At 39.1% G+C, this 22,653-nt stretch overlaps 1 long non-coding RNA gene across 1 annotated transcript in view; it reads right to left on the minus strand.

Annotated features, from left to right (window-relative positions):
- Window positions 1–1,128: 1,128 nt before the first annotated feature.
- LOC112620780 overlaps window positions 1,129–22,653 on the minus strand; it is a 62,217-nt gene continuing 40,692 nt past the window's right edge. Inside the window, exons 2-4 of the long non-coding RNA XR_003118592.1 lie at window positions 13,470–13,612; window positions 11,184–11,263; window positions 1,129–1,343 (exon numbers count right to left, since the gene is read on the minus strand). This is a non-coding gene — a long non-coding RNA (uncharacterized LOC112620780). The remainder of the gene's footprint in view (window positions 1,344–11,183; window positions 11,264–13,469; window positions 13,613–22,653) is intronic.

Consider the following 22,653-nt stretch of genomic DNA (forward strand, 5'->3'; position numbering starts at 1 on the left):
TAAAAGAGAGACCTTTCCTTCTAGTTGGAACTATAAGTTCCCCAAGCCTGATGATCATTAAGAAGGACATTTAGTATTTCTGTTACTTGGAGATCTTCTCTCTTTTGATATAGTTGAGTGTCTCAGAGAAGCTTCTTAAAGTGTATTAGAAAAAACTGAAAAAAATGAAGATTCAAATATTGATATCAATATACCATAAACATACTAAGTAAATGTTGATTGTTTCAGCCTATGCCACCTTGTATATGTGAACACAAAGCTCATACATATACTCTTTTTTTTTCAGAAATAAACACTATCACTAACCATCTGACATCCTATGATTCCTGAAATAAAATCTATTTCTAGGAACAATTTAAACCATAGAAGAACTTCACTGTGTCATGAATTAAACTTGCCTTTTTTTTTTTTTTGTCTTTGGATGACATCTCCTGGGAAAGTGCCCCATTTATATTTGAATGACTTCAACTGTGGTTGCTACCTTGTTCTGTATTTTTTTTTTTTTTTTTTTTTGAGACGGAGTCTTGCTCTGTCGCCCGAGCTGGAGTGCAGTGGCCAGATCTCAGCTCACTGCAAGCTCCGCCTCCTGGGTTCACGCCATTCTCCTGCCTCAGCCTCCCGAGTAGCTGGGACTACAGGCGCCCGCCACCTCGCCCGGCTAGTTTTTTGTATTTTTTTAGTAGAGACGGGGTTTCACCATGTTAGCTAGGATGGTCTTGAGCTTGTGACCTCGTGATCCGCCCGTCTCGGCCTACCAAAGTGCTGAGATTACAGGCTTGAGCCACCGCGCCCGGCCTGTTCTGTATTTTTTAAAGTAAAAATATTTGATTTTTAAGTATTACTTTCCCACACAGTGTAACAGTCATCCTTTAGTAGAATATATGCTATATCCAGAGAATTCTTATTTCTATGAAGGATACAAACAGATAAAATTTGCAATCTTTGGCCTTAGAGAAACGTGGTGGTCAAAATTAGTAAGCATTATTGTTGTTTATTTGTCTTACATTAGTTTTACCTGAGACTACAGCATCTCTTTAACTTTGGACATTAACAGAAAGCACAACATTATCAGCATTTCCACTCATAGTTGCAAGATCTAACTTTCACAGACTAAATCAAAAGCCTGATGATTGGATTCTGATCCACGTGGTAACAAGGGAATTTCAAATTATGCAACTTTCCTTTGTTATTTTAGCACTTTCTCAAGCCTCTGAGAGAGTGCAGATTTCGTAGAATCCAGGAAGGTGCCAGAACTCATTCATGTTCTCACTGGGAAATGCACGGGAGATGAACATTCAGGCCAGAGTTCAGGAAGCCCTATGCTGTTTTGGTCCATCAGCTATCTAAATGAACAAAAGAGAAATGTGTGAGCAGAATTCACTGAATCAGCTTCTATAAAGGGTGAGACTTACCTGATAGGTCACTCCTGGGACCAGAAACTTGGCTGCAAATGCTAGATGTCATTTGCTTAATCCTCTTTTTCACTATTGAAATAACTAAAACCAAGCTTATAAAGGCATGATAAAAAAAAGGAATGGTGGAACATGACTAGAACTATGATGTGGAAGTAGAACTATACTCTGTTGGCCAAATAGTCAAATTTATTTTTCGTACTTATCAGAAAGCATCCACATGCAACTGAGGGCAACAGTACAAGGTGTTTTGGAGTGCCGTCTTGAATAAGTGATGTTAACATTAAGTTCCCAGTGAAGACTTTAGTTTCCAAGCTTATAAAATTATAACAACAATAACAATTGTTGCCAATAATAATACCTGACTAAACATTGCATGGTCTGAAGACAATTGAGTGAGGTTATGCCTATGAAAATGATTGCACATTACTGAGTTTGATTTATAAATGCCAATTAAATGCTGCAAAAACTAAGGACTTCTAAATACATCCTGTCTTACACAATTCAACTTTTCCTTCTGTATTAGCACCAGTAGGGTAGAATAGTGCAGGGAAGCATTACAATGAGGCTTCTCACTTAGGTGAGGGGAGGTAGGAGTGCCTTTAGAGAAGTACTACAAGTTTTTAAAGGATGTGGAAATGGGATGTGTTTTCTGTTGTCTTGAAATGGGGGAAAAGCCTCAAAGCTAACACTAGGAGACAGGTTGGTTCCTTCAAACCAAAGGAAGTCAACTTCCTGATTTCTTATACATGGACAAGAGTTTTCCTTTATATAAACTCCTATGTTCCATTGAAACCAACCCAATAATCCCATAGACTGTTCTTTCTGGTGCACGTAGAAATTGACCTTTCTGGTCTTAAAGCTTGAAGCTTACATTTGTTTTATCTGAGTTCCTTCCTCAGGAAAGGACCTTCAGGCCTCTTAAAAAGGTTTCCAAGAACTGAAACCCACCAGATCATGACATCCTAACAATGAGAAGTCTGGAGCCCTCATTCATCATGATTGCATCCTTGCCCCTCCCTAGTTTCTGTTTTCTTACATATTGTTACATTTCTTTCTACAGAAGAATGTTATATAAACCCATAGGTTTAGTTGGTCAGAGAGATGGATTTGAGCCTGAGCTCCCATCTTCTTGGCTGCAGCACCTGATTAAAGCCTTCTTCCTTGGCAATACTCATGTCTCAGTGATTGCCTTTCTGTGTGGTGAGCAGCAGGACCTAGACTAAACCCCTGGTGTTTTGGTAACACCATCAAGAAACTGCTAGAAGTTCTATCCCTATGGGGCTTTTTAAAAGGTAAATAGGCCAGACCACCTACTGTCACCCTCTCTTCAGTACAAATTAAGGAATTGAACAATCAAACATCTGAAGGCTTTTTTTTTTTTTTCTTTTTTGAGACAGAGTCTCACTCTCTTGCCCAGGCTAGAGTGCAGTGGTGCAATCTCGGTTCACTGCAAGCTCTGCCTCCAGGGTTCACGCCATTCTCCTGCCTCAGCCTCCTGAGTGGCTGGGACTACAGGCACCTATCACCATGCCTGGCTAATTTTTGGTATTTTTAGTAGAGATGGGGTTTCATTGTGTTAGCCAGGATGGTCTTGACCTACTGATCTCGTGATCTGCCTGCCTTGGCCTCCCAAAGTGATGGGATTACAGGTGTGAGCCACTGGGCCCGACCCTGAAGGCTTTGCTTTTTAAAGGAGGCATCATTACCCTTGGGGGAAAGCCCTGAGGAATACCCATTTCTGATTTCTGTGAGAAAGGAAAAAATAAGGTAATCCCTGCAAAGCCAATTCGTGAATGCTCAGGATTATCATTTATGAAGATTAAGGGTGCATATGAGTGAAGGAAACCAGCAGACTTGCTCTGGATGAACGCTTGCTGAGCTACAGAACTGCAACGACCACCTGTGGAGCCCTTTAGTACAAGATGTTTTGGGAGCTCCTGGTAGAGGAGTGGTTTCATATTATGTCCCCAAGAGGTTTTAAGGATGTGCATTTGATTATAAAGCATCCTGTCTACTTCTTATCTCGAGATGCAAAAATAGGTGGCTCACAATGTGAGGGAAAGGGGAAAGGAAAACGGGGGTCTTCTGTACTCACGCCATTTGGTGAGCTCTATGGAGGGTTCTGTAAACACATTGAATTAATGAAATTGATGAGCTCCAGCCATCTTGTGAGTAATCCCACCGATGATAAGGTGCCTCTTATCAGACCTGTAAGAGGTAGTGGGCTGAGGCAGGGACTTAGGGCAAGTTACTGGATGTTGGTTCTCAGAGACTGTGCCAAATGAGGCCTCTGTCTAGCACAGAGAATAATACGCAAAAATGTCCTCCACAAGCCAGTCACTATTTGGACATCAGCCACACAGAGGATGTCATGGCTGATTACAGTAGTCTCTGTTACCTGGGCTTTTTGCCCCTGTTTCTTCCATTTCTCCTCTGGACACCAACACCTTGGAGACAAAAGGCAGACCAAGAAGCAATGGAGTGTGATTGAGACAGGTGCAGAAAGAGAGAAACAAGAGACAACATTCTCTTCCCCAGATCCCGGAGCTACAGGGCAGGCTTTTGTTGAAAACAGCAAAGAAATTTTGAATTGGATGTGAGATTAGAATGTTAATCTAGAATGAATGAGGCTTTCTTTCCTTCTTTTTGAAATTTAAAACAATTACAAAGAATCTCCCAATTAAAAAAATTGTTAAAGTTTTACATATACATGTAATAGTGCATAGATATTAAATAAATATTTCTATGGAGTATCACAAAGTGAATGCATCTATGTAACCAACATCAAGGTCAGAAAATACTACATTTCCAGGACCCAGAAGGTTATTGTACTCCTTCCCTTCAAACCAAAGGAAGTCAACATTCTGATTTCTTACACATGGACAAGAGTTTTCCTTTATATAAATGGAATAATAATACAGTATGTACAGATATGTGTGTATATATATATGTTGTACATATATATAGCATCTGGCTTTTAAAAAACTCCTAGGTGTGTTTGTGAAACTCATCCCCATTACTTGTATATAGCAACATTTTGTTCATTTTCTTTGCTGTATAATCTATTGTATAAATACACCACACTTGATGTATCCATTCTATTATTTATTGGCATTGGGCTTGTCTCTAATGTAAAGGTTATCACAAGTAATTCTGCTATAAGCATTCCTATATATATCTTTTAGTGCATACAGATATATCATATATATCAGCTGAGTATACAGTATTTATAATGGAATTTTGTGTCATAGGTTATATGTATGTATACATTCAACTTTAGAATATATTGCAAAATATTTTTCCAAAGTACTTGTCCCAATTCTTCCCCCTCAAGCAGTGTATAGGAGTTCTAATTGCTCTACACCCTTGCCTATTGATATGGTTTGGCTGTATCCCCACCCAAATCTCATCTTGAATTGTAACTCCCACAATTCCCATGTGCCATGGGAGAAACCCAGTGGGGGGCGGGGTTATTGAATTATGGGGGCAGGTTTTTCCTGTGCTGTTCTTGTAATAGTGAATGAGTCTCACGAGGTCTGATGGCTTTAAAAATGGGAGTTTGCCTGCACAAGCTCTGTTCTCTTGTCTGCTGGCATGCGAGATGTGCCTTTCACCTTCTGCCATGATTGCGAAGCCTCTCCCGTCATGTGGAACTGTAAGTCCAATAAACCTGTTTCTTTTGTAAATAGCTCAGTCTTGGGTATGTCTTTATCAGCAGTGTGAAAACGAACTAATACAGTAAACTGGTACCAGTAGACTGGGGTGTTGCTGAACAGATACCTGAAAATGTGGAAGTGACTTTGGAACTGGTTAACAGGCAGGGGTTGGAACAGTTTGGAGGGCTCAGAAGAAGACAGTAAAATGTGCAAAAGTTTGGAAATTCCTAGAGACTTGTTGAATGGCTTTGACCAAAGTGCTGATAGCGATATGAACAATAAAGTCCTGGCTGAGGTGGTCTCAGATGGAGATGAGGAACTTGTTGAAAAGTGGAATAAAGGTGACTCTTGTCATGTTTTAGCCAAGAGACTGGCAGCATTTTGCCCCTGGCCTAGAGATTTGTGGAACTTTGAACTTGAGAGCGATAATTTAGGGCATCTGGCAGAAGAAATTTCTAAGCAGCTAAGCATTTAAGACGTGACTTGGGTGCTGTTAAGCACATTCAGTTTTATAAGGGAAGCAAAGCATAAAAGTTCAGAAAATTTGCAGCCTGACAATGCGATAGAAAAGAAAAACCCATTTTCTGAGGAGAAATTCAACCTGGCTGCAGAAATCTGCATAAGTAGTGATGAACTGAATGTTAAGCCCCAAGACAATGAGGGAAATGTCTCTGAGACCTTTGTGGCAGCCCTTCCCATCACAGGCCCAGAGGCCTAGGAGGAAGAAATGGTTTTGTGGGCCAGGCCCAGGGTCACCATGCTGTGTGCAGCCTAGGGACTTGGTGCCTTATGTCCCAGCTGCTCCAGCCATGGCTGGAAGGGGCCAACATAGAGCTTGGGCCATGGCTTCAGAGTGTGCAAGCCTCAAGCCTTGGCAGCTTCCACATGGTGTTAAGCCTGTAGGTGCACAGAAGTCAAGAACTGAGGTTTGGGAACCTCCGACTATATTTCAGAAGATGTAGGGAAACATCTGGATGCCCAAGCAGAAGTTTGCTGTAGGGATGGGGTCCTCATGGAGAACCTCTGCTAAGGCAGTGCAGAAGGGTAAAGTGCTGTCAGAGCCCCCACACAGAGTCCCCACTGGGGCACCAACTACTGGAGCTCTGAAAAGAGGGCCACTGTCCTACAGACCCCAGAATGGTAGATCCACTGACAGCTTGCACTGTGTGCCTGGAAAAGCCACAGACACTTAACACCAGCCCATGAAGGCAGCTGGGAAGGAGGCTGTATCCTGCAAAGCCACAGGGGTGGAACTGCCCAAGTCCATGGGAACTCATCTCTTGTGTCAGCGTGACCTGGATGTGAAACATGGAGTCAAAGGAGATCATTTGGAGCTTCAAGGTTTGACTGCTGTGCTGGATTTCAGACTTGCATGGGGCATGTATCCCTTTTATTTTGGCCAATTTCTCCCATTTGGAATTGCTGTATTTACCCAATGCCTGTACCCCCATTGTATCTAGGAAGTAACTAACTTGCTGTTGATTTTACAGCCTTATAAGCAGAAGGGACTTGCTTTGTTTCAGATGAGATGTTGGACCGTAGACTTTTGAGTTAATGCTGAAATGAGTTAAAACTTTGGGGGACTGTTGGGAAGGCATGATTGGTTTTGAAATGTGAGGACATGAGATTTGGGAGGTGCCAGAGGTGGAATGATATGGTTTGGCTGTATCTCCACCCAAATCTCATCCTGAATTCCCATATGTTGTGGCAAGGACCCAGTGGGAGCTAATTGAATCATGGGGATGGGTCTTTCCCATGCTGTTCTTGTGATAGTGAATAGGTCTCATGAGATCTGATGGTTTTTAAACACACGAGTTTCCCTGCACAAGCCCTCTTTTTGTCTCCTGCCATCCACATAAGATGTGACTTGCTCCTCCTTGCCTTCCACCATGATTGTGAGGTCTCCCTAGCCATGTGGAACTGTAAGTACAATAAACCTCTTTCTTTTGTAAATTGCTCAGTCTTGGTTATGTCTTAATCAGCAGTGTGAAAATGGATGAATACACCTATGCTTCCTGTTGTTTATCTTTTTATTTTAGCTATTTCGGTGGGTGTGCAATAGTAGTCCATTGTGCATCTTACTGCATGTTTCCCTGACTACTCATGAAGATGAACACATTTTCATGTTTTGTCATTTAGAGATCTTCTTGTATGAAGTCTGTTTCCTTCCTTCCTTCCTTCCTTCCTTCCTTCCTTCCTTCCTTCCTTCCTTCCTTCCTTCCTTCCTTCCTTCCTTCCTTCCTTCCTCTCTCCCTCCCTTTCTTTGAGACAGGGTCTTGCTCTGTCACCCAGGCTTGAACGCAGTGGAGGGAACAGTGCAGCCTCAACCTTCTGGGCTCAAGTAAATCTCCTGCCTCAGCCTCTCATGTAGCTGGGACCACAGGTGTGTACCACCACATCTGGCTAATTTTTTAAACGTTTTGTAGAGACAGGATTTCCTAATGTTGTCCATGCTGGTCTCAGACTCCTGGGCTCAAGAGTTCCTCCCACTTTGGCCTACCAGTGTTGGAATTACAGGAGTGAACCACCATGCCCAGCCTCCTGTTATTTTCCATTGAATGACATGCCTATTTCTTATTTATTTGCATGAGTTCTTTATATATTATTAATATAAACCATTTTCTTGCTTATATGAGTAGCACATATTTTCTCTAAGCTCTCTGTCTGCCTATTTATTCTCTTAATGATGTATTTTGATGGAAGTTTGTAGTTTTAATGTTCAAGTAGAACATTCAATACTTTTTTTCTTTAAAAGTGCTTTTATGGTTCTTTTAAATATATCATTTAATTCTCCAAATGTATTGCAGAAATGTTATTATTTTCCTTTCACATTTAGGTCTGTAATCCACATGAATTTTTTTATTTATACACGATGTGAAATACAAGTCATATATATTTCTTATCCTGAATTTTTCATGGCTGAACATAATCTTAAATTACAGAAAACTTTTAAATTGACTTACATAGCTTTTTCATGGCTGAATGTGAGTTTAAATTGCAGAAATGACAGGGCTAGTACAAATGAAGTATTGAAAATCTATAGACTCTGCCAAAGTTGTTCTCAAGCTGAGGGGAGGGAGATCCAACACAGCATATGTAAAATTCATGATTTGAGAAAAATAAAGCCATTTTATTTGAACCTTCACAGGGATCTGTTTGCTAAATATATCAAATATTTTTTAAAAATGAAAAAATAAGAGGAACTACAACTTCAGAAGAAAACATTTTTATTTTGAGAAGCCTGTGAAATACTGAGGTAGATTTGCTTTTGAAGTATGCTTCCCAGTGACACTTAGGAAAGTTGAAGTTCTGACTGAGGCTAGAGGCCATGAATTCACAGTGTTACAGGCAGCAGTAATGATATATGATTTTCTGTAACCACTTTAAGAAACTTTTGGTGGCTGTGGGCCCAGCGCGGTGGCTCACACCTGTAATCCCAGCACTTTGTGGGGGCCAAGTCAGGTGGATCACGAGGTCAGGATATCGAGACCACCCTGGCTAACACAGTGAAACCTCATCTCTACTAAAAACACAAAAATTTAGCCAGGCGTGGTGGCAGGCACCTGTAATCCCAGCTACTCGGGAGGCTGAGGCAGGAGAATGGCGTGAACCGGGAAGGTGAAGCTTGCAGTGAACTGAGATCAAGCCACTGCACTCCAGCCTGGGCAACAGAGTGAGACTCCATTTCAAAGAAAAAAAAAAGGAAAAGAAACTTCTGGTGGCTGGGTGCTGTGGCTCACGCCTGTAATCCCAGCACTTTTGGAGGCTGAGGCAGGTTGATCACCTGAGTTCAGCCTGGCCAACATGGCGAAACCCCATCTCCACTAAAAATAAAAAATTAGGCAGATGTGGTGATGGGAACCTGTAATCCCAACTACTTGGGAGCCTGAGGCAGGAGATTCATTTGAACCTGGGAGGTGGAGGTTGCTGTAAGCCGAGATCACACCACAGCACTCCAGCCTGAGTGACAGAGTGAGACTCCATCTCAAAAACAAACAAACAAACAATAAAGCAACAACAAAAGAAATTTTTGGTGATGGACTACCATGTCATTTTCTTTTATGTTGAGCCACCAGTTACCAAGCTCCAGCACATCAATTATAGAGGAGAAGCTCCCACTATGCTACAGGAAACAGGAATTTTATATATGTACAGCAGGATGTTTGCAATTTAAAGTAACCATTTTGTAAACTTTGAAAGGATAAATCTACATCCTAAATCATTAGTAGGATGACTCTGTACCCACCACTTAAAACAAATTCTTGTCCATTTGGAGACAGCTTTCTGGTCACATATCTACTCTTTTTATATTCATCTGTCATGTGGCTCTCCTAAAGATAGCTGTCTGCTGACTGTTCACTCTGTGTACTCCCTCATAAAAATCTGAAAATTAATCTTACTGAGTAGCCTCTCTCATCTTTCAGAAAGCTCTTGACTTCATTAGTCCCTAGGCATTATATATGTGTTATTTTGTACACAAAAAATACATACTTTTGAATTGTTACTCATAAAATACTTAGATAGCAATTACTAAGTGTCATGTGCTATGTTCCAATTGCTTCACAAATACAAACTTCGATTATTCATAGTGATACAGGAGTTAAGAAAAAATTACTTAGGCAGATAGGGTATGGGAGGCTTTGGTAAGGTTCTTCTATTTTTTGAGACAGAGTCTCACTCTGTCACCCGGGTTGGAGTGTAGTGGTACAATCTTGGCTCACTGCAACCTCTGCCTCCCAGGTTCAAGCGATTCTCCTACCTCAGCCACCTGAGTAGCTGGCATTACAGGCGTCCAACACTACACCCAGCTAATTTTTTGTATTTTTAGTAGAGACAGGGTTTCACCATGTTGGTCAGGCTGGTCTCAAACTCCTGACCTCGTGATTTACCCACCTTGGCCTCCCAAAGTGTTGGAATTACAGGCATGAGCCACCATGCCTGGCCAGGTTTTTCTTTTTAATGAAAAGCAGCCCCAAATCATTTCCTAACAAAAAGCAGCCTGTAAAATTGAGCTGCAGACACAGACAAGCAAGCTAGAAGCTTCCACAGGTGAATTCCATAGGAAATAACTACCTGGGACCAGGCATGTTCAAAATGGTGGCTCCATCATCCCTTCCTTTGCCAGCCACCCGTACAGTAAGGAGCAGACAAGATGGCCACTGGTCAAGTGGAGAGTCCATTTGCATAATAAGATTAAGGTGGAGTGGCCAGCCTTCCCTTAGGCTATGTAAATGTCATATCTGATCGAATCAATCTGTGGGCTCTATTTAAAACAGACACTGCCTCCTCCAACCTGCCTATAAAATCTGCTGCAGTAGGCCTGCCTTCCCCTTTTTCCAACGTTTCTCTCTCTCTGGAAAGGAGCTGCTCTCCTTTCTCCTTTCTTCTATTAATCTTTCTGCTCCTTATCCCACCCACATGTGTCTGTGTCCTGAATTCTTTCTCAATGCCAGGCAATGAACCATGGGTAATTCCCCAGACAATGCAGCCATTTCAATAGTAACTCTGCAAAGTTGGTACTATTATTACTGTCATTCTACAGATGAGAAAACTAAGCCACAGGTAATATGTTACTTTTCCATGGTCATGCAAGGCCGTATCTCTATATTATCATTAATAATAGTAATAATTGAATCAAGAAGATATGAGGAACTGTGCCAGCAGTTTATATATGTCATCTTAATTCTCCAAAAACCTGAGAAAATAGGATCAGAAAATTTAAGCAAATCATCCAAGATCACAAATTATAGGTGGATTACTCTTAATTTGAACTTATTTCATCAAACTCAAAGCCCAGACTCTGTTACATTAATCTGTCCTCCTCCCCACTTCTCAGAGATGACATTGACATGTGAATAAAGAGAGCTGTGAGAGGTGATTATGCACCTAGGAAATAGGTTGCAATGAAATTCTTAAATATATTGTTAATGGGACAGGATTTTTTCAGGCTCCACTTAAAACAGTTAAGCACCATGCAACTATTTCACCTACAGTTCCTATGATGGTAGAGCACTTATATGATAAAATATGTTTTATTTAAAACAGAAATTGAATAGTAATGTTAAAGAGTTAATGTAAGTATTTAACAACAAATCCTAATTTTTTTGCCCACCTGCTCTTGCATATCTTTGTAAACTTTTCTTCCACACGATCCATAAATGCACTGTACGCATCACGTTGCCTTCTATGTCTCTGAAGGAAAGTGGTACAAAGGAAGTTAGTAAAAGCAGACATGTATTAACTTTAACTACTTGTTAAAATTTGCTATTTAATAATCTTTGCTTTAAAAGTGTATCTGTATTCCAGATTCACATCTCATTCTGCTTAGACATAAAGGGAAGCATCCTTATGTGACTAGGACAGAATTTCAGCCAGGATAAAAGTATGTGCTCTCAACATTTTTTTCTATGAGTGTATCACAGAGCTGTCTTTTCAGGCCTTCTCACGTGAGTGTCATTCTCTAAACTTCTCATGATTTCCAATGAGATAAGAGGAAATTTGGGAAAAATTTCTTACAATATTTAAGCCTTTGTAAAACAAAAATAAAATTCTAAGGTCCCCCAATCAAATGAATGGACCCCCTTCATGAGTGAGGGGACACAAAGAAACCTGAAAAAGAAGTTCAGACCCTGATGGGAAGAGAAGGTGAGAAGGTGGGACATGGCTCATTATACCCTCCTCCCTTTGGAACTCAGGCACAACTCACCAGCATTAACATTAAAACAGATCTCAAGACTAACTAACAAACAGCTCTTTGCAGCAATAAGATACCAATTTCAACCTGACTCTAGTGTAGCATCACGTGACAGATAGCAGGCCCTGGAGGAAATAAAAGTATTTTACCCCCAAATACACTTTTTTGGCATCTTTCAAAATGGCCCTGCAAAGCTGTCTCTCTTTTGCAGACAGTCTCATATCTTTTAAGGTCTGAGAAGAGACCTTCACATCTATTGTCTCTGAAGCCCGCTACCTGGAGTCTTCGATTACATGACAAGAACCTTGACTTCTACAACCCCTACTCTTTACCTTAACTCAAGCTGACTTAACAGACACAGCTTAACTCTTTCAATTGCCAATTGGGGAATCTTTGAATCTGAGGTAGGAGGCGGGACTCAACTCCAGACCAGATGGAAGACTGGTTGAAATAGGGAAGAGGCATTGAAAGCATTTCTCCATGAGACAGCCCCACCAGTGTCATGACAGTATACCATTGCTGTGGCAACATCTGGAAGGAAACACTTCTTTTCTAGGAATTTCTGGATAAGCCACCCCTTAATTTGCGTGTAATTAAAAGTGGGTGTAAATATGACAGCAGAACTGCCCCTGAGCTGCTGCGCGGAGCGCGCTGCCTGCGGGGAGTCCTGCTTCACTAGGAGCAGTACCTCTGCTGCTGCTGTACTCAATAGAAGATGCCATCTAACACCACAGGCCCACCCTTGAATTCTTTCTTGGGTGAAGCCAAGAATGTTCCCGGCTATGCCCCAGTTTTGGGGCTTGCCCGCCCTGCATCAAATCTACTTATGACCTGGAAGCCTCCAAGCTTTGAGATGTCCTTCATTTCCAGGCCAAACAAATGTATACCTTACATGTATTGATTTATGTCTTTGCCTGTAACTTCTGTCTCCCTAAAATGTACAAAGTCAAGCTGTAAACTAACCACCTCGGGCCACATGTTCTCAGAACCTCCTGAGACTTTGTTACAGGTCATGGTCATCAATTTGGCTCAGACTAAACCTCTTCACATATTTTACAGAGTTTGGCTTCTTTCATCAACACTTTATTCTACTATAGCTATTACTTAAAATAACCATAAAAAGTATGTAGCATTATTATAAATGCTAATTTATAATATAGCATTCAGATGTGATCCATCCTAATCCAAATAAGAAATGTAAAATAATACAAATTAACTCTGAATTAACACTTAACAAATGGTACCATAACAGTAATTATAGCATGCATGTGTGTATGTTATTTCCATGTGCTTTTTAATACATTACTAAGTGCTTTTAGCTTTTATAATGATTTATTATAATTATAAATTATAACCCACATTATAAATAATGAAAAAGACTTAGTATCTTGTCTGAAGTTATTAGAAAGTAAAAGAACAGGAATACTCTGATCTCAGAAGCCATGCTCTTAACTAATATTCTGTATTTTCCCACTAGAATACACTTATTCTTTTATCAGGATCTAGAAAGAAAAGAAAAGAAAATCCAAAATTCTAGATAATCCACTATTTGTATTTCAAAAAAAAAGCATCGGCTATATGCTTTATTTTTAAAGACAGAAATATATTTTATACTACAACAATTAAAAAACTCCTGCACTAAAGCAATTGTCGACAACAGTGCTGGAGACATTTTCCAACAGCTATAGAGAAAGTCAAACTCACTGTATATGAAGCAGATCTAACAGGCCATGGGGCTTTTGTCAAAATTAGTTTTGAATCCCAGGTGCATTCACGATGCTTGTGGGTGATAAATCTTTTTGTAGTATTCTTCTGTTTATCATCTTTTGGTAATTGGTACCCATATACTAGAGATACGAAGACAAATGAGAGGCTTAGCAACAAGACGTGTCTTTGTTCATGATGTTTCTCAGATACGGTATCAGTTTTGGAGATCAGGACCCAGGAGTGGTAAGTCGCTGGATAATTATAGATGAAAATCTAAACAAAACTTTCCTTGTTCTTTCTGCCAGTCCCGCTGGAGTTAAATTTGTCTTTCTTCAAACTCCAATTCCAATCCCACGTTTTATTTCTCTGGACCCGTCTTTCTAAAGTATCTCCTATTGGATGGTATATTTTGCATTCTATCTTATGTTTTACTTAAAGTATTTTTGAGGTCAGGGGCTGGGTCTTATAAAGTATCTTTGGTTTTTTCTACCAAAGTGAGTTACACATAGCATATACTAGGAAAGTTGACATGTTCCGTTTTAATTACACAGCTAGATGACACTTTTGTAAGTATAACACATGGTAAAATGTGGACAATATTTGTAAATAAATTATCTTGTTTTACAGGTATAAAATTATTTGCTCCTTATTTTGAAAAAGAGGAAATAAAATGTAACCGTGATCTTACTATCCAGAGACAATCACTGTTAACATCTTATTGTTTGTTTTAATTTATATATAATTATAATATGTAAATATAGCATTCAGATGTGATCCATCCGAATCCAAATAAGAAATGTAAAATAATACAAATTAACTCTGAATTAACACTTAACAAATGGCACCATAACAGTAATTATAGCATGCATGTGTATATGTTATTTCCATGTGCTTTTTAATACATTACTAAGTGCTTTTAGCAGATTTAATGCTCACAGTAATTCTGTGATGTAGATTCCGTTGTTATCATCTGCATTTCCAGATGAGAACACCAATAGACAGACAGTTTAGGTTATTTGGGGCAGTGAAGCCAAGATTCAAAGTTGCACAGCTGGGCTCCAGAGTTTATTCTCTTAAGCATTACACTCTATTTGTTCTCTATACATGACACATTGACTTACAAATATAATCTTTAATAATATATTAACAGTCGTGGTAGAAAAGTAAATGTATTGTTGCAAATAATTAAAAGGGCATTTAAAAATTTACCACATTATTAAAGGTGATAATAATATCCACCTATTTAGTTTTAAGCCTATGCATGTACTACTACTAATATATAATGCAGAGAGGTTTTTTTTTTTTTTTTTTTTTTTTTTTTTGCAATAAACATAACATCTTAACAGCTTACCTGTACTTAAGGGTTGTTATTTAAACTTTAATCCAAAGGGGTCCTTTTCATAAGTCGTCTCAAAGTTTGGTAAACCAGGTTGGTACTAGATATGTAAAGAAAAGATTGCAATATTACTAATACATATTGTTTCTTGTTGGAATTTGATTTTTCCGAATATTAAATATTTCCTTGGCAAAATGTAATTTTGACAATTTTGTTGTGGCATTCAAATGTAGCATTTAAAACTTGTTTATGAAAATTTGAAAAAATAATCTAAGATTTAAATAGTGTATAAACAATTCATTTTTGTGGTGGAGAGAAGTACTTCAATTACCCTTTTGTGAAGAGATCAGAATTAGTATCGTAAGCAGTGTGGAATTAAGGGAGTCTGTTCAAAATTTGGCAACCTAATCTTAAACTTGATCATAATTTATGACACATAGAATTACATATTATTTTTCTGGAGCTGAACTTATTTCAGAAACATAGCAAAAACGTTGAACAAAGCTAAATAATTTGTCAAGCCTGGAGTAGAGTTACTGTTGTATTTTTATAAGCTATAAACAAAGTAGATATTTTAGTGGTTTAAGTGAACCAATTTGAACTGAAATAGAATTTGTTTGCTCCAAGAACTGATCAAATAAAACATCACAAAGGTCTCTACTCAAAAGCTAAGTAAACGTGGCACGAAACAGTGAGGGTACCAAGCAGCAGATGTTAAACAGGTTATCTTCTTAATGAGTTACCTGCCACAAGTATATAGAACAATATTAAAAGTTCCAAAGAGGGAGATTATCTAATACAAGATTTTTCACGCTTTAATTGAATACAACATGAGAACAAGTTCATTTCAAAAAGTCTTCATTGAGGTTTACTTTGTAACAATACTGACATCTGGTGGTTACACAATTTGTAACACTCTGCTTCCAATCCACTCGTTTATAGAAGCAAGTTAATTCAGCTAAAATAAAAATGTTCCTTATTCCTTGAATTTCATTTACTCAAGTTTTTAAGTCTGTTATTAGTAAAATATTTATTTATTTATTTTATTATTATTATTTTTTGAGATGGAGTCTCACTCTGTCGCCCAGGCTGGAGTGCAGTGGTGAGATCTTGGCTCACTGCAACCTTTGCCTCCCGAATTCAAGCGATTCTCCTGCCTCAGCCTCCCGAGTCACTGGGATTACAGGCACATGCCACCACATCTGGCTAATTGTTGCATTTTTTGTAGAGATGGGGTTTCACCATGTTGGTTAGGCTGGTCTCGAACTCCTGACCTCATGATCCTCACACTGTGGCCTGCCAAAAGTGCTAGGATGACAGGTGTGAGCCACTGCTCCTGGCCTAGTAAAATATTTAAATAAACCAGTAACATTTAATATTTAAATGACCTCCCTCATCTCCAAAAGGTAACATATGTTATTTACTATGAATGGAAATATGTAGATGTTCTGAATAAGTAAAGGGAGTTATTGACTATGGCTCCCTGGATTTCCAAATTTTATCCTAATAGCTCATAGAGTTAACATTCATCGAATACCTCAGCATTTCAGATTCCGTTGTGCTTTGCATATATTGTTTCGTTCATTAAGTAAAATAACCATAAAAAATATGTAGCATTATTAACACACCATTATAAATAATGAAAAAGGCTTAGTATCTTGTCTAAAGTTATTAGAAAGTAAAAGAACAGGGATACTCTGATCTTAGAAGCCAAGCTCTTAACTACTATTCTGTATTTTCTCACTGGAATACACTTATTCTTTTATCTCACTATTTCTAAATCCTGTACTACTGTTTATCTCTTTGCCTAGCAAATCATGTTTATGTGCTAAATTATAGACCTAAGAATAGAATATTCACATTTTAATGGAATTATGTTTTGCATAAATATTTGACCTTATTTGCATCTCCATATTCTTCATCACCCTTTTAAATTATAAATCTAATTATTGTCCATATATTATTTAAATTATGAATCATCCAAAGAGTTCATCAAAATAATAGAATATCCCTTTTTAACTATTTTCATTCATTCATCAATTTATTCCATAAATTTATTTTATTATTACTAGGTTATAAACTTCTGGCAACTGACGTCTGTTCTCCATTTATATCTAAACCCAACGTGTTCTCCTGAAACCTAAGAAAGCCCATCTCATAGCTGGCCACTTGACCTGGCAGATTAAACTTCATCAGAATCAATCAGGTTCTTACCTCTGTCTTCTATCATTTATTGCTAAATGTGAATTGTATTGTTCTGTGAGGAAAAAAAGGCAGCATTATACACATTATATACACATACCTTTTTCCTATATGTAATAGTTTTTCTCATTAAGAAATGAATAAAAAATAGTACATAGTTCCTCTTATCTATCTTAAATTGTTTTTATTCAAATGCTCTTTTGTACCTGTCGAAAGTCATGTGGTTTGGGATTGACATATACACCCCTCGTTTACTGTCCACTCTTCACAAACATTAACTTTGCTTTTTGTGAATCCAAACGTGGAAATGTAGTTATAAATTTAGGAGCTATGGCCTCCTTAGGATGATTCCTTATGCTGGGCAAGTGAAGCATTGTTTCTGGAAAACTGATTTTTTTCCTCCTTTTTTCTTCCTTAATGGGTTTTGATGGTCTTTCTGGAATTCTCAAAGATGTATACAGTTTGTAGCTAAAATCAAGAGGCTTTATTTCCCATACATTAACTTTCATTTTACATTGTGGAGGTTGCAGAACACTTTTTTTCCATTTGGAGTTGAGATCCTGTTGTGAAGGATACTGCAGCCTCTTTGCAATATCCCTATCTCTCGTGCCTCTCTGAGACTCATGGTACATTATGTGGAGGGTGTTTTCACATGGAGGAATCTGCAACACACATGGAAATAGGTGAAGCTTGTCACTATAGCAATGGTGTACTCAACATTTTCTCTCCAGGCCAAGTTAATTTTTGAAAAATTTATGAAGCAGGAAAAAGCTCAGAAATGACAGGGAATGTGTATGGAGGAGAAGGAAAAAAGTATCATTGCTGCAAATATTTATTCAGCACCTTTGTCCCAGCAGTCGCTGTACTAAGGGCTGGTCATTTTTTAAATGGTTGACATAAAATCCATGTCCTTAAGTAACTGAGATGCTACTTAAAAGACAAACATAAAATCCAAAAATAGAACCTGTGTAATAGGATAGATATCACAAGTTTTATGAGAAGCAAGGAGATTGATCAGCTAGCTTTATCAAGAAAATAGACTTGATGTCACAAGCTGTTATTTGGACCCATCTTGAAAGGTAAATAGAAACATTCCAGGTGGTAAAGGAAGGCAATAACATTTCACTGAGAAATAGAAAGTATGTGATATTTGTCATTACCTATTTCTAGGGTATCTATGGCTGCCTAAACCATCATGAGTACATTGTAATTACTGCTATTGAAACTTATAGATGAGAATCATGGATTTGCTTTTTTGCTGACCAGCTAACCAGCGACATGGAAATCATTATTACACTTCTCAGATTTAATGACATTATCAATATGTTACTGGATGATTCAATGAATTCAAAATCTCCTTGGAAAGGCTAATTACCAATTAGAATATATTTGGTGAAGCAGAAATAGTACAACAATGCTGGTTCCTGGGAAATAAGGACCTGAGGTGAGGATGAATTTCCTTGTCTTTTGCTAGAATTTTGTGTTGTTTCACAATAACATCAAAATAGAGGATCATCAAAATTCTAAATGTTAATTTTCAATATACTAAAGTTGTAAATGAAGGGAAACTACTAAGAATGAAAGGAAACTACTCTTCAGATAAGTTGAAAATGTCCATTTTCAAAAATTTGTAGTATTTTGCAATGATGGATTATTTTCCAGATACTAATATAAATATTTTTTATTTTATAATGGGCTATGCCATATTGAGAGAAAAGCAAGAAGCATGTAAAAGGAGCATAGCTTCTCTGTGAGAAGACAGTGAAAAATGATATGATAGGGAAAACTAGAAAAATCAGAGTTATAGTATTAAAGTCTTTTATGCCACACTAAGAAGTTTTAAATTCATCCAAGAGGCAAAAGGGAATAAATAAAATATTTTAAACAGGAAAATGGTTAGCATGTTATTTGTATTTCAGAAAGATCAGTGTAGTAGCATATGGAGGGTGGCCTCACAATAAAAAATGAAAGCTAAGCCAAAAAACAAAAAAAAAAAAAAAAAACCCAAGCCCAACATAGCAACAATTTAGGTGAGAGATAATAGAAAACCTCAACAAAGATGTAGCATAAAGATGAGAAAGGGAGGTTGTTCTTATGAGCTACTTAGCAAATCTAATATCTTGGACTTTGTTTCAAATATATTGCAATTGATTAACCAAAATGAGGAATAAAGGAGAAGAAACAGTTTATGAAAGAAGGTCATGTAATGGGTAGATTTCAATAAAATATAAGCCCCACACTAATCAGAAGGAAAAAAATGACAGTAGATACACAAATGAAAAAGAGAAAGGAATCAAAGTTTATCACTACAGAAAACAACCAAAACAAACAATGAGAAGGGAAGAAAGAAAAAAAAAGATACACGAAACAACCAGAAAACAATGAACAAAGTCAGAGAGTATGTCTTCAAGTGTCAATAATAACCTTCAGTGTAAACAAGTTAATTTCCCCAATTAAAAAATATAGACTGACTGAACGGATTAAAAAAGGACTCAATTATTTGCTGCCTACAAGAACCTCACTTCATATGTAAAGACACACACAGACTGACAATGAAGGGATGGAAAATGATGTTCCATACAAATGGAAACCAAAAGTAAGCAGAAGTAACTATACTTATTTCAGATAAAATAGACTTCAAATAAAAAAATATAAAAGAGACAAAGAAGGCCATTACATAATAATTAAGAAGTATATTAAGGAAGAAGATATAACAATAACAAATATATGTGCATCTAGCACTGGACCACCCAAATATATAAAACAAATATTATTTGATCTAAAGCGAGAGATAGACAGCAATACAATAATAGTAAGGGACCTCAAAATTCCACTTTTAGAAATAAACAGAACTTCTAGACAAAATCAATGAAGAAGGATCAAAGTTAAACTGCATTCTAGAGCAAATAAACTTAACAGACATTTACAGAACATTCCACCCAGTAACTAACAGAATATATGTTATTCTCATTCACAAATGTAACTCTCTCCAGGATAATCTATCCTGGAGAGATAGTTAGGCCACAAAGCATTCATAAGTTAGGCCACAAAGCAAGTCTAAACAAATTTAAAAAGGATTAAAAACATATAAAGTATCTTTTCTGACTGCAGTGGAATAAAACTAGAAATCAATAACAGAAGGAACTTTGAAAACTGTACAAATACATGGAAATTAAGCAACATGCTCTTGAACAACAAATGAGTCAAAGAAAAAATTTTAGAATTTCTTGAAACAAATGAAAATGGAAATACAACACACCAAAACCTATGGGATACAGCAAAAGAAGTTCTAAGAAGGAAGTTTACAGCAATAAATATCTGCATCAAAAAATTAGAAATATCTTGAATGTAGAGACAGGTTCAAGATGCTGACTAGAGGCATCAGGCACTTGCCTTCTCCAGACAGAAGAAACAAAACTTAACCAAATAGATTATCACATTTCAGGTAAAACATCTAGTAGAGAACACTGGAGTTCAACAGAGAAATATCTGAGACACAGAAGGGGAAGAAAGCAAGTGGCTAGCTTGGCCGAGATTGGCTAGGAGCCCATAGGGGCTCCTTATTGAAGAGAAAGGGTAAGTGGGAGACCCTCACTGGCTTACATCCTCACTGTGGACTGCCGCAATCCTAACCATTGGAGAGCCCCTCTACCCACACTAACCCGAAGACTAGTGTGGGTGTTGATCTGGAGACCCAATGAGGGCATTGTACCAGACAGAAAATGCACTGGGTCACACACACTCCTGAGATCTAAGTGACATGGCACCATTGTGAGAGCCTAACCAACACCATTCTGCATCCTGCTCTGGGAACCACAGCTCTCATATTGCCACATCCTGGGAACCTCTGTTTATATCCCCTGGTGTCCACCCAGAGGGCTACAGAGGTGCAGCACTGGCTGAGCTCAAAGATGCTTGGGGTCCCCAGTACTTTAGTCCAACAGAGTACTACTCCCTGGAAAAAAAAAATGATACAGCATACCAAGGAGGCGGCCACTGGGCACAAAGGAAGCCAAATTACATGCTTTCCAGAGCTGGAGAGCTTTCTGTCCGGGGCTTTGATAAGTGACTCCACCTCTAACTGTGTCACATATTGTACTTGGGTTCACAGTGAGAGCGGGATCTTTCTTCTACACGTGCACAGTGCCATAGCAGTTTTTGCCACTGGGAGCCAAGACAAGCAGGTCTGAGAGCTGTCGGACTGGAGCTGGAAGGAGTAACCACGCCCCTGCTGGCAGAGTGGCCTCTGTGCTTGGACTTATATAGAGAGAATGGGATCTCTTTCCTCCTCTGCATTTCACTGCAGCTGCAGTTGCTCTTGCTGCCACCAGGGGCTGGATGGGCAAGAGAGGGCTGCTTTGGGGCTGTGAGTTGTAACCATGCCCCCACTGGCAGTGTGGCCTGTGTTAAAGCTCGCTCACAGAGGGTGGGATTCTTTCTCACTTCTGCTGGTGCTGTTGCTGCTGCTGCCCCAAGAGCAAATAAGTCTGACAGCTGCATGTCTGGGCTGTGGGTGATGACCCTGCCCCCCTGACAGTATGGTCAAGTGCTCTGGTCACCAATAGAGGGTGGGATCCTCATCTCCACTCTCTGCACAATGCTGAAGCCACTACTACAGCAGGGAGCTGAAATAACTGCAACCCAGAACTGGAGACTCCCTGTGCCAGTCCTGCCCATACCAGCAGCATAGGTTCTGTACTCTAGTGCACATCCTCAAATCAGGCTCCTCACACTCACCACTGCAGTCACTGCTGCTGCCAGAGATTAAATGTTCACTTCCCAGAGCCTGAGAGCTGCTTGTAGGAGACTGCTGATAGCAACCTACTCATACAAACAGCAGGGCCACTATGCTTCCTAGCACAAGCCCTAAGGTCAGGTATCCACACCAACCATCATGGACTGTCTCAACCTGCCTACTACAGCCTATACCCCTGCACACCATCAGGGGCCTGAGGACAGACACTCCCAAATTGGCACCACACCTCCAAGCCTGAGCACACCACCCAAGGGCTTGGTGATTATTCTATCCATTCCACCACCTATACCATCTATTCACTCTCTCTAGGAACCTGAAGATGGGTCCACTCACATTGCTGCCAACACCACAAACACACACTCACATGTGCCATCTAGGAGCTCGGTGAGGAGTCTGCCCAGCCTATCACAGCCACTGCCAACACCAGTGTGCACTGCTCAGGAATAAGATGGTCATCTTACCACTGCTACTGCCATGGCCCACACCATGCTTTCTGCACTGGGGTCTGAAAACCAGTCTACCCACCTGACTCATGACTGCCATTACCAGCATCTGGGCAAGACACGTGGAGGCCTGATAATTGGCCCAAGTGGACAACTAACACTAGTGCCAGCATATACCACCCAGGGGGCTAAAGGACAGGTATACTCAGCCTACTGCTGCAACCACTTGGGCCTGAAGACTGACCTACCTGCAATTCCTTTTCCCAGAAAATCTCCACCACAGCCTCCACTAATGACCCTAAGCCACTGAGGAAATCACAGATACCACTAACGTTGTTTATAGGCAAATAAATCATATAGAGACTACACTACTGCACACATTCAGAATCAAAGCCAAAAGGCTCCAACCAACATCATAGATAAATTTTCAGGAAAAAGTCCTAA

The sequence above is a fragment of the Theropithecus gelada genome, chromosome 3 (genome assembly GCF_003255815.1).
Source record: "Theropithecus gelada isolate Dixy chromosome 3, Tgel_1.0, whole genome shotgun sequence".
Classification (NCBI taxonomy): Eukaryota; Metazoa; Chordata; class Mammalia; order Primates; family Cercopithecidae; genus Theropithecus; species Theropithecus gelada.